The sequence below is a fragment of the Astyanax mexicanus genome, chromosome 17, assembly GCF_023375975.1.
Source record: "Astyanax mexicanus isolate ESR-SI-001 chromosome 17, AstMex3_surface, whole genome shotgun sequence".
NCBI classification, from domain to species: Eukaryota; Metazoa; Chordata; class Actinopteri; order Characiformes; family Acestrorhamphidae; genus Astyanax; species Astyanax mexicanus.
This window is the reverse complement of record NC_064424.1, coordinates 20,088,359-20,101,806: the sequence shown is the minus strand read 5'-3', so window position 1 is coordinate 20,101,806 and position 13,448 is coordinate 20,088,359. Positions and strand designations below refer to the sequence as shown.

At 38.6% G+C, this 13,448-nt stretch overlaps 1 protein-coding gene across 1 annotated transcript in view; it reads right to left on the bottom strand.

The window, feature by feature from the left end:
• si:ch73-362m14.4 (wiskott-Aldrich syndrome protein family member 3) overlaps positions 1-13,448 on the bottom strand; it is a 31,771-nt gene that overhangs the window by 17,391 nt on the left and 932 nt on the right. The gene's annotated exons all lie outside the window — the stretch shown is intronic.

Sequence of the window (13,448 nt, the reverse complement as noted above, 5' to 3'; positions counted from 1 at the left end):
CGGCCTCTGGTTACTGATTTAGACCCAATCGTTTTTCTTAATTGTATCACTACCCCTTGTTTTTGAACCTGTTTTGAAGTGGTTGACATCCTTCTGAATAAATAAAGTAAATAAATAAATAAAAAAGAACACTGCTTTATTACCAAGCTACTGTCAGTGCTTTGCAGGTGACCCTGCCAGTCTATTGTTATACCAGAGGAGTGATACATTTCTGCAATCTCATAACTGGAGTCTATTATTTGCTTTATGTTATTGGAATTTTCTCATTCCCCCTGAAATTATACCACAGTCGAATGCAATTTCTGCACCATCTAAGGGGGAGCGGTGGCTTAGTGGTTAGCAAGTTCGCCTCCCAGCACAGGGGTCTTGGGTTCAAGACCTTATCTGAGTAGAGTTTCCATGTTCTCCCTGTGTCTGAGTGCATTTCCTCCGGGGACTCTGGTTTCCTCCCACAGTCCAAAAACATGGAGATCAGGTAAATTGGATACTCTAAATTGACCAGAAAATTTTAATACTGTTTTCTATTGAATAGTGTATTGTATTGCTGTAGTGCCCAATGCAGACCTCCAGGTGGACGTCGTTTCCGGTTGAGAGTACGCTGTGCGCTATTGGCTGCCGCTTCTTACCGGTATGTGAATGAGTGCTGAGAATAAATGGTTGTGTGTAAAACGTGTAAATTGTAAAGAGTCCTTGGGTTTCTAAAAAAGCGTTATATAAATGTAACTTCATTCATTCATAAGGTGGAACGGGGAAATGAGCTAGCTAGCTATTAGCAACATACTACAAGCAATTTTTTGTTATGTTATGAAGAATAATACTTTGTTGCTACATTAAACTTTGATAATGCTATGGTTATTACATGGATACTTGCGCAGCCATCTTGACATGAATTTCTCATAATGATCTGATTGGACTATCCCAAAAATAAACATGGGCAACAGAGGTGAAATGGAATTGGGAATTCCAAAGTCTGGTCTTAAGTTCTAGACTAGCCATTCTACAAGTAAAAGTGATCTGAAATGAATAAGCAATTTCTGATACACTTCATTGTTTTCTGTAATACTCTGATTCTTGGTATCATTCCCCAGTCAACAGAAACCAGAATACTGTAAAGAAGACTGAAGAGAAAAGGCTGCATTATTCTGTTGCAATAAGAGGCCTGTTGATGGCAGTAAATACAGCACTGAATCATATTGTGTTTTCGACTCTATTGATGCTGAAAAAGGAGCTAATACGAATTCACATGGATAAAGAGGTGTTAGTAAACTGCATTGATAACCCCAGAGTTCGACTTCACACCCTGGTGCTCTGTGGGTCTATATATCTCTCTGGCCTTTTACTCTGGTGTCCCATCAAGCTAATGGGCACTGACCATTTAGACTTTTGCTTTCCCTGCCTGACCCAAATGCAACCTGGCATTCCTTACACAACAGGCCATTATATCTGCAGTGTCCACTAGTACGCACTTCAAAGACCTACACACAATAAATGTTCTCTTCAGAACTTTTGGATCTGAATGAGAAATAGGAAGAGCACATACCCATAGATTTTTAAAAATGGATATTTTTGCCCTCCATTTTTGAAAATATTTTTAATTACACATAGACAAAAACTCATCCATGAGTACGCTCATGAGGATTCACTAAAATTATAATTCAGCTGAAATTTAGACCAAACTAAACAGATTTTGCCACTTTTAGCCACCACTAAATGAAATTAATAGCTTAAATATACTTTAAAGAAACATCATTTTCAAAACTACAGTGCTATTCTAGTCACCAAATAATAACGTTACATCAGCAGTGCTACTCAAGACAAATCTGCACAGAGAAAGTCCTTATAAACAAACAAATGCTAAGGCTAAGTTAGCTTAGCTAACTTTACTGTTCTGGCCTTTATGTGTTGACAAGGCCTTAGTTAAGCCCTGCTAAAAACTATTTATTACTACACCAGACATATTATTTATGGCTTTGAATATAATGTAAAAGTTATTTCAGCTTCTAACAGTTTTTTTTTAATATACAGCCCTTAACAAACTCCCCACTGAAAGAATATTTTAGGAACCAAATGACCTTCTGAGAAAATGTTTAGTAAGTTATTTACATTTACATTTATCTCTCTAAGAGACGATGTCTATTCCTTGTGGTCTCTGTGATGCAGTTTGGTGAAAATGACCCAATCAATTTAATCAATTTAACATATACCATTAATATAATACAGCTGCCCTGTGTGGAGTCCTGGAGTAAAATCCCTTTTTGGAGGCAGGAAAATTTTTGGATTATTCATATTGGATTGATCACTCCTGAATCATTCTGCATTTAATTCAATATAATATACAGCATTCATGCAGAGTTTTTTTTTTTTTACAACAGACATTGTCTCAAAACTGCTTACACTACAGCACCCCTGCTTCAGAGCTCTAATGAGCACTCTGAGACTGACATAAGAGAAGCCTCTAACAGGGAATCTATCCTCCTCCAAGCTGCACCAGATGCTCACATTATCTCATTCTTATACAACATACTTGTTCATTAATGACAAGTAGCTTGAACTGAATGTAATCCTCAAAGTGATTCTTAATTGAGGGATCCAAATGTTTAATACCAATTATGTATTACAATTACCAATTATGTAAACAATGTATTTAATAGTGGTTTGAAAGTAAACTCTCCATTCTAGAAAATAACTAATAGGGAAGAATAAAAATGAATGTACAGCTCTGGAAAAAAAGTGACCACTTCAGTTTCTGAATCATTTTCTCTGATTTTATTATGTAAAGTTTTATAAAAGTTATATATATATATATATATATATATATATATATATATATATATATATATATATATATATGTTTTATTCTATAAACTACGGACAACAGTTCTCCTAAATTGTATAATTATAATTATAAAAATATTGTTATTTAGAGCATTTATTTGCAGAAAATGAGAAATGGCTGAAATAACGAAAAAGATGCTTCCGGACCTCAAATAATGCATTTCATTCAAGTTCATATTTATAGTTTTAAGAGTTTAAAAACAATATTTGGTGGAATAACCCTGGTTTTTAATCACAGTTTTCATACATCTTGGCATGTTCTTCTCCACCAGTCTTACACACTGCTTTTGGATAACTTTGATGGCTTGTGATCATTTATCTTCCTCCTGATTATATTCCATAGGTTTTCAAAGCAAAAGCAGTTAGCTAAGGTTTTTGCACTTAACACATCTGCCCTGGTAAACATTTATCACTGTTTTATGGCAAATAAAACCAAAACACAGTATGTCCCATTTCTTATGCCCCAGGTTATCCTTGTCATCATTTTCCCAGGTTTGCATCATACACCCCAATTAATAACATTTTGTAAAGTATTTTACACATCTAAACACAATGAAAACATGTCCACAGAAATAAGTTGGAGAGTACTGCAGTATTGGGTGTATGACTGATTTAATTTCAATTTATTATTGAAATGTATTTTTTATTTAAATTCAATTGATATATATATATATATATATATATATATATATATATATATTTATATTTCTTATACTTGGAACTAAGAAATTTGACATTCAAGTTCAAGTTGCAGGCTCCAGTTAAAAAAAAGACTCTTTTTCTGCTAAAAATGCCATTGGCTTCATATCAATAAAGGCTTACAGAACCATGTTTGTCATGTAAGGTTTGAAAAGATATGCTCCTCTGAATGCTTTGACTGAAGCACAGCACGTCTGTGAATCTGCTGGGACAGTGTGTCATATCTGTGTGTTCATTTAGCCTGAAAAATGTGCTGGAGGGGAGGAAGTGTATTCATGATGTTATTATCACCCTCTGTCACTTGTTGGTAACTACACTGGAGCTCGTAAGTATGAGGTGATTTTTTTAAAGTGTTCAAGTGTTTATGTGCGGAAACAAAAAAAAAAACAGTTTTTTTTTTACAGAGCTCTTAAGGTGACATCAAGTACAAAAATAATAATGCTTGGCCACAACTTATTAAGCCATGGGAACTAAATAATTAAGCCCACATAGGTTATGAACCAGAAGTTTCCTGTGATAATCTATGCCATGCACCTTGAATATTCCCACATGGATTCTACAAAATTTGTGATATGGATGGAGTGTTGCTAGTGCATCCAATAGCATCTGTGTCTTTAAAGCTCTAGAGGTGGCAGCAGTATGTGGACGAGTATTGTCCTATTGGAATAGCACATCAGAAAAGGTGCATTCAGAAAAGATAGGGCCACTGATTGCAGAACCATATTCAGGTAACATTAGATTGTCAAAGTGCTTAAAAACAAGTAATGAAAAAACAAGGTGATCTGCTATCATCCAAAATTGTACAACAAACTGTCTTGGTGTTGACCACAGTACCTCCACACATGGACTTGTTGGTCACCTGTTGCTACCCGGAGCTCTACAATGTGATCCCTCTCTTGTAGTGCTGAGGGAAAATTAAAATCGGTATGCATTTTACACATACCCTCACACCGCTAGAGGTGCTGCAAAGAACAGCACAGCCAAAGAAGCAGATACAGCTAACAAGTTAACACACTGGAACAATGATAGCTCAGCTCTGTAGAGTCAAACGCTCCGTCCTGCCTGAAGAAAAATGACAGCCCCTTATCTGAGGAGCTCCTGCTACTGTTCCTCACTGTATGAGTGATTTTATCTATTTTAATTAAAATTGAAAAAACACAGCAAACAGCAATTATTCACTCAAAAAAGAGACAAATGGATTTGCAGAATCAACCCACAGCTCAGAGAAACAGTCCTGGGTGAAAAAGTAATAAAACTCCCTAAAATTCTGGATACGAGGTGAAAATAAACTTCAAGAGCAGTAACCACAGCCTTTTTAAATACACTAATACTGTAGCTTGGAGGATTGGAGGAGTTTTAATCCACACTGAATTTAATTTATTTCTTAACTGGAAAAAGAAGGGAATTGTGGCTGATTTTATTACTGTAATGTCTTGGCATCAAGAATAACTTATTGTAACTTGACATTAAACTTGTCTTACTTGTTCAATAGAGTTTTTTTTTTACTTATATTTTGAGTATTTTAGGACCCTTTATAGTATTTATGGAACTATTTAAAATATATAAGGTTTTGTCTAGGTATTTTTTAAGGTCTATTGTTTACATTTTTCAGCTATTCTTTTGCTCGTGAAGTCTATTTCTAAAAAAATATTGTGTAATTTTGTGGTACAACGTAAACTCAATAATAATCAAAGCCAAAGTCACAAACCTATACTAAAGCCCAGTTATGCGGAAAAAAAAAACTGTAATATACAATGAAATCGTGATATATATTTTTGGTCATACCACCCGGCACTACTCTCTTGGTGTTGATGGAACTATGTTTTTTTAATGATTTGATATAATAACCTATAATGCGTGCATATATTAGTGGTGCACCTATGAACAGGAAAGGAATGAACAGGAAACACAGGCACACAACAGCACAAACTCACTAATCTAGCTCTTATTAAACACACAGGATTCACCTCGTCAGCCCCAGAGTCTGGAGGCCATCACCATGGTAACTGCCCCTGGTCTGCTCATGCTCGGCTGCCCACTGTTTTAGGGCAGTATGGTGCATCTGAGAAAAGCCCCTCACGAATTGAATAGAAACACCCCTTACACCAGCGGCTCTTTCAACAAAACGTTAAAAAAAACTGTAGGTTTCCCCTTCGCCTGTCGGTGTAAATATAGGCCATGCCGACCCCTAAGGCCTTGCGCCCCTGTACCATTTCTGCACGGCAAACAAGCAAGCGCAAACAACCGTGAGCTGCAGCTGCGCATGTGACCCAGGAACCCCGTGCAGCGAGGATGATGATGATGAGCTCGCACGACTTTCTACGTTGCCATGGCAGCAGTTTGGCACACTAGCAACGAGAAATGGCGGGGGGGGCTTCCCTATTAAGGTGTTCTGGCCGACTTAACCCGACAGTTGAGCGGTATGGGGAATCCCCCATACTGTCGTAACCATTGACGGTCATTCCATCACTGTGTTAACTCCAGTAATTTTATTAGATGAGCCCTTAGAGGAATGATGGATCGAGTGAACATGAAGTGTAGATTCTTTTCAACTGTCGAAAATGATCAAAAAGTTGCATAACATTTAGAAGACATGTAAAAATACACTTAATAAATTGACAGATATGAGCAAAGTTTGGTCATATTTAGAGAGCTACACTTACAAAAGTAGTGTAGTCTAACGCATGTGTAGTGCAATATGCCAGGCATCCCAGTATGGGGTTGTAGAGGTTCCTAATGGTGTCCTGCTATAAAACATCTCATGCAGATTGAATATTCTGATGCATTTCCAGCAGATTTAGCAGTAATGGTGGAGTTTTAACAGCATGTTTAGTAGCATCCCTCATATTTTTAGTCAGGAACAGGTCTTGCAATGTGGCTGGTCATGGCATAGCATCTGTGTCTTGAAGGAAAGCTTGTTAAACAGCAGCAGCAGTATGCAGACGAGCATTGTCTTGTTGGAACTGTGCTTTGGAATGTTCTCTCAGAAAATGGCCACTGGTTGCAGGACCTTATTAACATAACATTGGACGGTCAGACTGCCTAAAGACCAAAGGTGACCTAACATTGTATAAAATTCACAGAAATGTTTCATAGAAGGTTTTAATGATAGTGAGGATTTGCTGATTTTGCTGACTGTGAGGAGCCCTTCTCTTAGTCAATAAATCGTGTAAATACAGTAAAATTTCCTATGAATCTTAAGCTGATGCAGACTTCCCAAGTCTCCTGGAAGTTGTGGGAGTCTACTGCATATCAATTATGGCTTTCTGATGCCCGCAAGTCAGATAAAATCTCCAGTAATCTAGAACGAGTGGCCCAGGAGTAAACACAAACGTGCATGCAGGCGACACAGACTTTTTTCCCCTTTCTGTTTTGCATGTGCTTCATGAATATGCACATGAGGGCAGTGCCTTTCTCTCCCTCTCCCTCTGATTGGCCTGTTCTCTGCAAAGAATCTGTGATTTACCGAATCAGTTTTTATTGTGCGTAGGCAGTGAGGTTTTTTCCCCCTCCTCGACGGAATGCATGGGGGGGGTTTGTCCAAGTCCAGGTCTGGGGGTACCTCTTTGAAATCTTTTGCAACTTGGAATATCTGCTAATGGCATGTTCTGAACTGGTCTAACATCTTTGGAACCATGTGGCGTAGCCTTAGTAACAATTTGGCCCTGCAATGGTGTAAAGAAAGGACATAATGTCAAAAAGTATAAATAGCAAAAATGGAGATTTTGTATGACAGTGACAATGTGATTCCACTGATTCACAGCGAAGGGTTAATCTAGCCTTTTTCTCATTTTCTCCCCAATTTACTTGGCCAATTACCCAACCCACTCATTAGGACTCCCCCTATCACTAGAGTGAGGCCCCAACACAAGGAGGGTGAAGACTAGCACATGCCTCCACCGACACTTGTGAAGTCAGACTTCCCCTCCTTTCGAGCTGTTGCTGAAGCAGCATTGCCGAGTAGCGTCACAGCGCACTCTGAGGAAAACGCAGCGACACGGTTCTAATACATCAGCTTACAGACACATTGTGCTGCAGACATCACCCTTTGGAATGATGTGGGGAGAGAGCGCCATCTACCCACCCAGAAAGAGCAAGGCTAATTGTGCTCTCTCAGGGCTCCGGCAGCTGATGGCAAGCAACATGAACAGGATTCGAACCGGCAGTCTCCTGATCATACTGGCAGTGCTTAGCTTGCTGGACCACTAGGAGCAGAGGTTTCTTAATCTTTTAAGAAGGAGGATCCAGTTAGCTAGCAGTCATGTCTCACTCATGCTCTCGTGTTCCAGTGAGTTAATTCTTGTGAAATTTCTTTCCAGGAACCCGAGTTTGTATTGAGAAACAAATCAGAGCTTCTTTTTTCTTTCATAATTTTATATGTCACACTGGACAGCAGTGCACTTACTCTCTACTACACTCATACCCCAATGAATGACTAAGTTCACTAATAATGTGTAAACTGGGTGTTGGGTGTAAAGAGAATGGGAAGTAGAATTATATTTAACAGAAGACAAAGTAAAAATATCTAAAAAAAGTGGTTTTGCAGTTTTGTCACACATCTCCACCCTAACCCCAGACCATGACTGATGGAATGGCCAGTAAAGCAATGATCTCTGACCTGAATGATTCACTCTTCTTCTGAACTGTGACGGTTTACCAGGTCACAAAAGCTGAACACAGAAATACTGTATATGTTTAAATGGCTAAAGGTGCAGTGAAGTTAGATTGGACTGGAATTAAACCCTGGCAGAGTCTCTGTTGCTCTTTTCTCTATGTGTTTGCTGTATTAACTCTGACACATGGCACAACTTTGGCACACACCAATGAACTATAAAAAGAACAGACAAAGACTAATTCATACTGGATCAGGTAATCCCCCAATCTAAGTCTAGCACTAGGCCTATTGTTTCCTGGAAAATCACCCAAAATCATGTTATGATAAGTATACAACTGAAGCCATGCCCGTAGCAGACGTCCCACCCTAAAAAACTCCACCTCAACCACAAATATGTATTTTTACAGGGGTTTGACAATGAAACTGAAACACCTGTCATTTTAGTGTGGGAGGTTTCATGGCTATGGAGCAGCCTGGTGGCCAATCTTCATTAATTGCACATTGCACCAGTAAGAGCACGAAAAGTGTGAAGGTTCAGTTTGCAGGGTAAGAGCACAGTTTTGCTCAAAATATTGCAATGCACACAACATTATGGGTGACATTCCAGAGTTCAAAAGAGGACAAATTGTTGGTGCCAGTCTTGCTGGCGCATCGGTGACCAAGACAGCAAGTCTTTGTGATGTATCAAGAGCCACGGTATCCAGGGTAATGTCAGCATACCACCAAGAAAGATGAACCACATCCAACAGGATTAACTGTGGACGCAAGAGGAAGCTGTCTGAAAGGGAAGTTCGGGTGCTAACCCTGATTGAATCAAAAAAAAACATAAAACCACGGCTGCTCAAATCACTGCAGAATTCAATGTGCACCTCAACTCTCCTGTTTCCACCAGAACTGTCCTTCGGGACAATAAATTATTGTGGTCTTAAACTAGGTGTTTTAAGTTTCATTGTCCAACCCCTGTATATTTAATGTTTTGCTGTCACTAAAAGAAATACAATCACATAGTGAGTTTGTTTTGCTTGTTGCTCTCTGCTGAAGTGCGCGATTGAGTCTGACATTAAAAATTGTCCTGGTCTCCAAGGTTATTTTATATGATTAGTATGTGTGAGAATCACGGACCTTGCGGGAGAGGTGAGGTCTCTGCTGTGTTTTGCCATGTTTTCCAGGTCCAACCTTAATTATCATTTAACGTTGATTATAAAAATTTGTTGACTAAAATGAGTCGAATAAACTTTAACCAATAACGCCTGTGAGGTATACACAAGAAGGGTAGCAAAAAATTTTGATCAAACTTACACATATTTGGCGTAATGAAGCATTTCACACCAAACCCCTCTGAATGACTTTTTACCTTCACTGATAAATAAGGTTTAGGTGAATTCTGCTTTACGCTTTAAGTTTGGACTAAAACTTACTGACAGTGCAGCCCTTGCTCGGCCTCCACAGTCTGAAGCACTGTACTGATTTATAAGGAGAAACCATGGCTACGCCTCAGCCGCGGTAGTGGCATGACACGCCAGGCTCGATGACAAAGAGGCGAGTTTATATAATCCCTTCACGGACGCGGATCCCGGAATGTGCATTAGACGACTGAATTGAGTTGCATGCTATGCTTCCTCTTCCGAGGCTATTGGGGGAATCTGAGTCAGTGGCATTTCCCTTCAGCGGAGGAAGCTAGTGCTGCATTCTGATAAAAATAAGCATCAAAAGCAAAGCAAATGAGCTTACAAGATTCAGGAGAGGCCGAGCTGAGGCAGAGCTTTTCTATTTAAAATCTCCTTTCCACGATGAGAAGCTAAGTCTACGTGTTTCCCAAGAGACACTGGGGATCATTCTTTTATCGGAATGTTGTTTTCCTTGCAGAAAGCAAATCTGCTCCGGGGATTTTGGGCATGGGTTAAAGGGGTACTTTATCCAAACATGCCAACGGTGCTATTTGCAATTGGGGGGTTTGATTAATTAGGGTTCTTTGACTAATAGCAATAGTCCAAGAACCTTTTCTATGCTTTATAAAAAGTCTTTTGGAAAAAGCTGAATTTCTGCCAGATTTGCTTGTCTGTTCACATGGACAATTCTTGCCAGACACCACCAGCCACGATCATTATCATCCTGTGAACTGTCCAGTAAATTTCAGTAAATGGCAACACAATCTTGCAATGTAATGTGTGTTGCACCTGACACCCACTATCAGGCCTACGACAATTCACATTGCCTTGCCTTATGCATGCTAGCCAGTGTTTAGCCTCCCTCACAAGATAACGCCTCATAATTTGTACAGGTGTTGGCTTTTCCAAGCAGTACTATGAGGCAACAGTTCATGGTTCATTTAAACACTGCTATCCCATGACTTTTGGCATGGCAATATAAACATTACGCTTGTAAATTACAAGAAAATGTCTTGCTTTGTATATCCTAGCTTGGAAAACTGAGGTTAGAGGTCAGGATGGTATGGTGCTGCTGAAATAAAGAGGGTTAAGTGCTTTGCTCATGGGCCCAATAGTGAACAAACAAATCTCTGATCAATAACCAAGTGCTTTAACCACTAAGCCACAACTTAACACCTGCATTTAGCCACATAAGGACTAGCCAGTATAGCACCATTGATTTTCATGAAAACCCTCCTTAAGAACCCATGAATATATTTTAAAGCCTGATGTATGTTCTGAATCTGATCCTAAGGGCCAATTTGTATTATATTTTCTATACTAACTCATAAACTGACCAGAATGTGTCCTCAGATATTAAGGGAACATGCCATATTCAAGCACTGCTTACCTGCCTATCCCTCAGACTTATTTTTTTACACCTTGGGTTGCCATGTATAAAAAAACTGCAGGCAAACACAGCATGTTGCTGCTTTATCATTCTTCTAAAATGCTCCAAACCAGAAATGGAGTCAAGCGCAAGTAAATACTGGCAATGTGTTTGATATATGGAGATACCGTAGAATCCAGAAGGACTACAAGACAAATGGCGAGCTGGTTCATTTCAGTTCAGTTTAAGCTCTAGCTAAGGCTAGCTAACTATAACTAGGTACATTATCACAACTATGGATGGGTAAAGATGGGCATTTTAAGTAATTTAAACATTCAGGTGCTTACGTTTATACTCAGTGGTCTGCATAAAGTTGGGTTTATGCAAGACAGCAAGTATTTAAGACAGGTAAAGTGATCCAGACTAGTGCTGGCTAATGCTAATGCCGCCATTCTACAACAAGGTAAAGCAGTAACGTGTGCAATAGACCAACGTAAGAGGAATATTCTTTAGAAACTAATCTAATTTGAGTTCTCGGTTTAGCTATAAATGTAACTTTACCTTGACACGGAAAAAATAACCTACATTCCTGTAGGTTCAGTGTCCTCAACATGGTTATTCATGTGAGTTTTGCATCTGGGAAGAAGAGGATGGGGGAAAAAAACATGCTTTCTGTGATTTACTACACATTGTTCCTTTAAGCATTGTTTTAAAGCCAGTTCAATTTGTAGAGCACTTTTTATAGTGCATACTGTTAAACTGTAGCCAAAACTCCTAATGTCAAAAGACATTTTAAAAAATACAGGTCAATTTTTAAACTTTTATCTATATCACTAGCAATGCATTTACATCTGAACAAGCGGGCTCCGAGTGTCCAGCACTGCTAAAGCACTGCTACTATGATCGGGAGATTGCGGTTTGAATCCTGCTCATGCAGCTTGTCATCAGCTGCCAGAGCCCTGAGAGAGCCTAATTGGACCTGCTCTCTCTAGGTGGGTAGACGGCACTCTTGGCACTTCTCATCACTTCTAGGGTGATGTCGATCAGCACACGGCTTCTGTGAGCTAAAGTATCGGAAGTTTCTCTGTCATGTTTTCCAAATAAATTAGTCACTGTTAAGTAGAAATTCCCAATGTCATAAGAATAAAGGTTCCCAGAGAAGACATGAAAACGAGACAACACTCAAAAGAGGAACCACCCTCAGCTTGGCACAAGATAATTACATGTAAAGCAGACAATAATAAATTACATAAACCAGAGTATTGTACTGCAAGCCTTCATTTAGATCCATGCAAATCAATTTCATGCCAAACAAACAATGAGGTCCAAAAGGAGACTGACATACACAACACAGTAGGCTGCTACAATGGCTGGATTTCATAAAAGCCTCTAAGCACTAAGACCACTGGAAAATGATGATATTGTAGACAATGCATCCTGAAAGATGATCTTATCAAATAAAGCTTTGGGAAACTTGGTCATAAAGAGCAGGGCTGCTTCAAACAATTTCAACATACGCTGACGCCATACACATTTTATAAATGAAAGAAATTAAGAAGAAAAACACAACAAGCAAGGTGTTTAGATCTCCTCATGATCTATACTGGCTCTCTGATTAATTTGATCTGTGAGGCCGCTTTTGAGCCTTATTGATATATAGGTTAATTGAATTCTCATTGCATTACCGTGAATTATTGATGATGCCATATACCATTTGCAGCCTCGTTCAGCAGCACAGCATGAAGCTATCAATATAATATCGCTATTTATTATTTATGACCACATTAGATGGTGCACGATCGTTTCACCACAAAGTCAAATTAGCGATTTGCACACACTATGAAAAGTAAGGAGCTTATTCTGTGCCATTCTAAAAGAATATATCTCAGTTCAGGCCAGATTTCTGTCAGTAATACATGTATAGCAAAAATATTTACACAACAAGTTGATTATTGTTGATTATTAAATAAAAATGAATTGAGTATGTTATGATTAGAAGTAAAAGCATAAATGACATTCTAATCTCCAAAATTCAGCCATAATATATGAGTATGTTTGTATAATTTTACTTTTCAGAAGTAAGATTACAGTAAGCTAAGTTATACCACTGTTCCAAGTTTCAACCCCGCAATGTGATTGGCTGAGGGATGTTCTAGGAGTGCCAATATTGCATGGTTCTTGTGTTCCTGCAAGCTCATTCTTGAAAAGAAACTTGTCAGAAGTGTTCTTCTTCTCAAGAAAACATTCTTGATAATCTTGGCAGAAACAACCCTTAATAATTGGTTCAGATATGAGTAGCTCCTCCCTTTCCTAAAGTTTTAGGAGTTCAGAAATAAATATTTGGTGGAATAACCCTGTTTTTTTATCACAGCTTTCATGCATCGTGGCATGTTCTCTTCCACAAGTCTTACACACTGCTTTTGGATAAATTTATGCCATTCCTGGTGCAAAAATTCAAGCAGTTCAGCTTGGTTTGATGGCTTGTGATCATCCAACTTTCTCTTAATTATATTCAAGAGGTTTTCAATTTGGTAAAATCAAT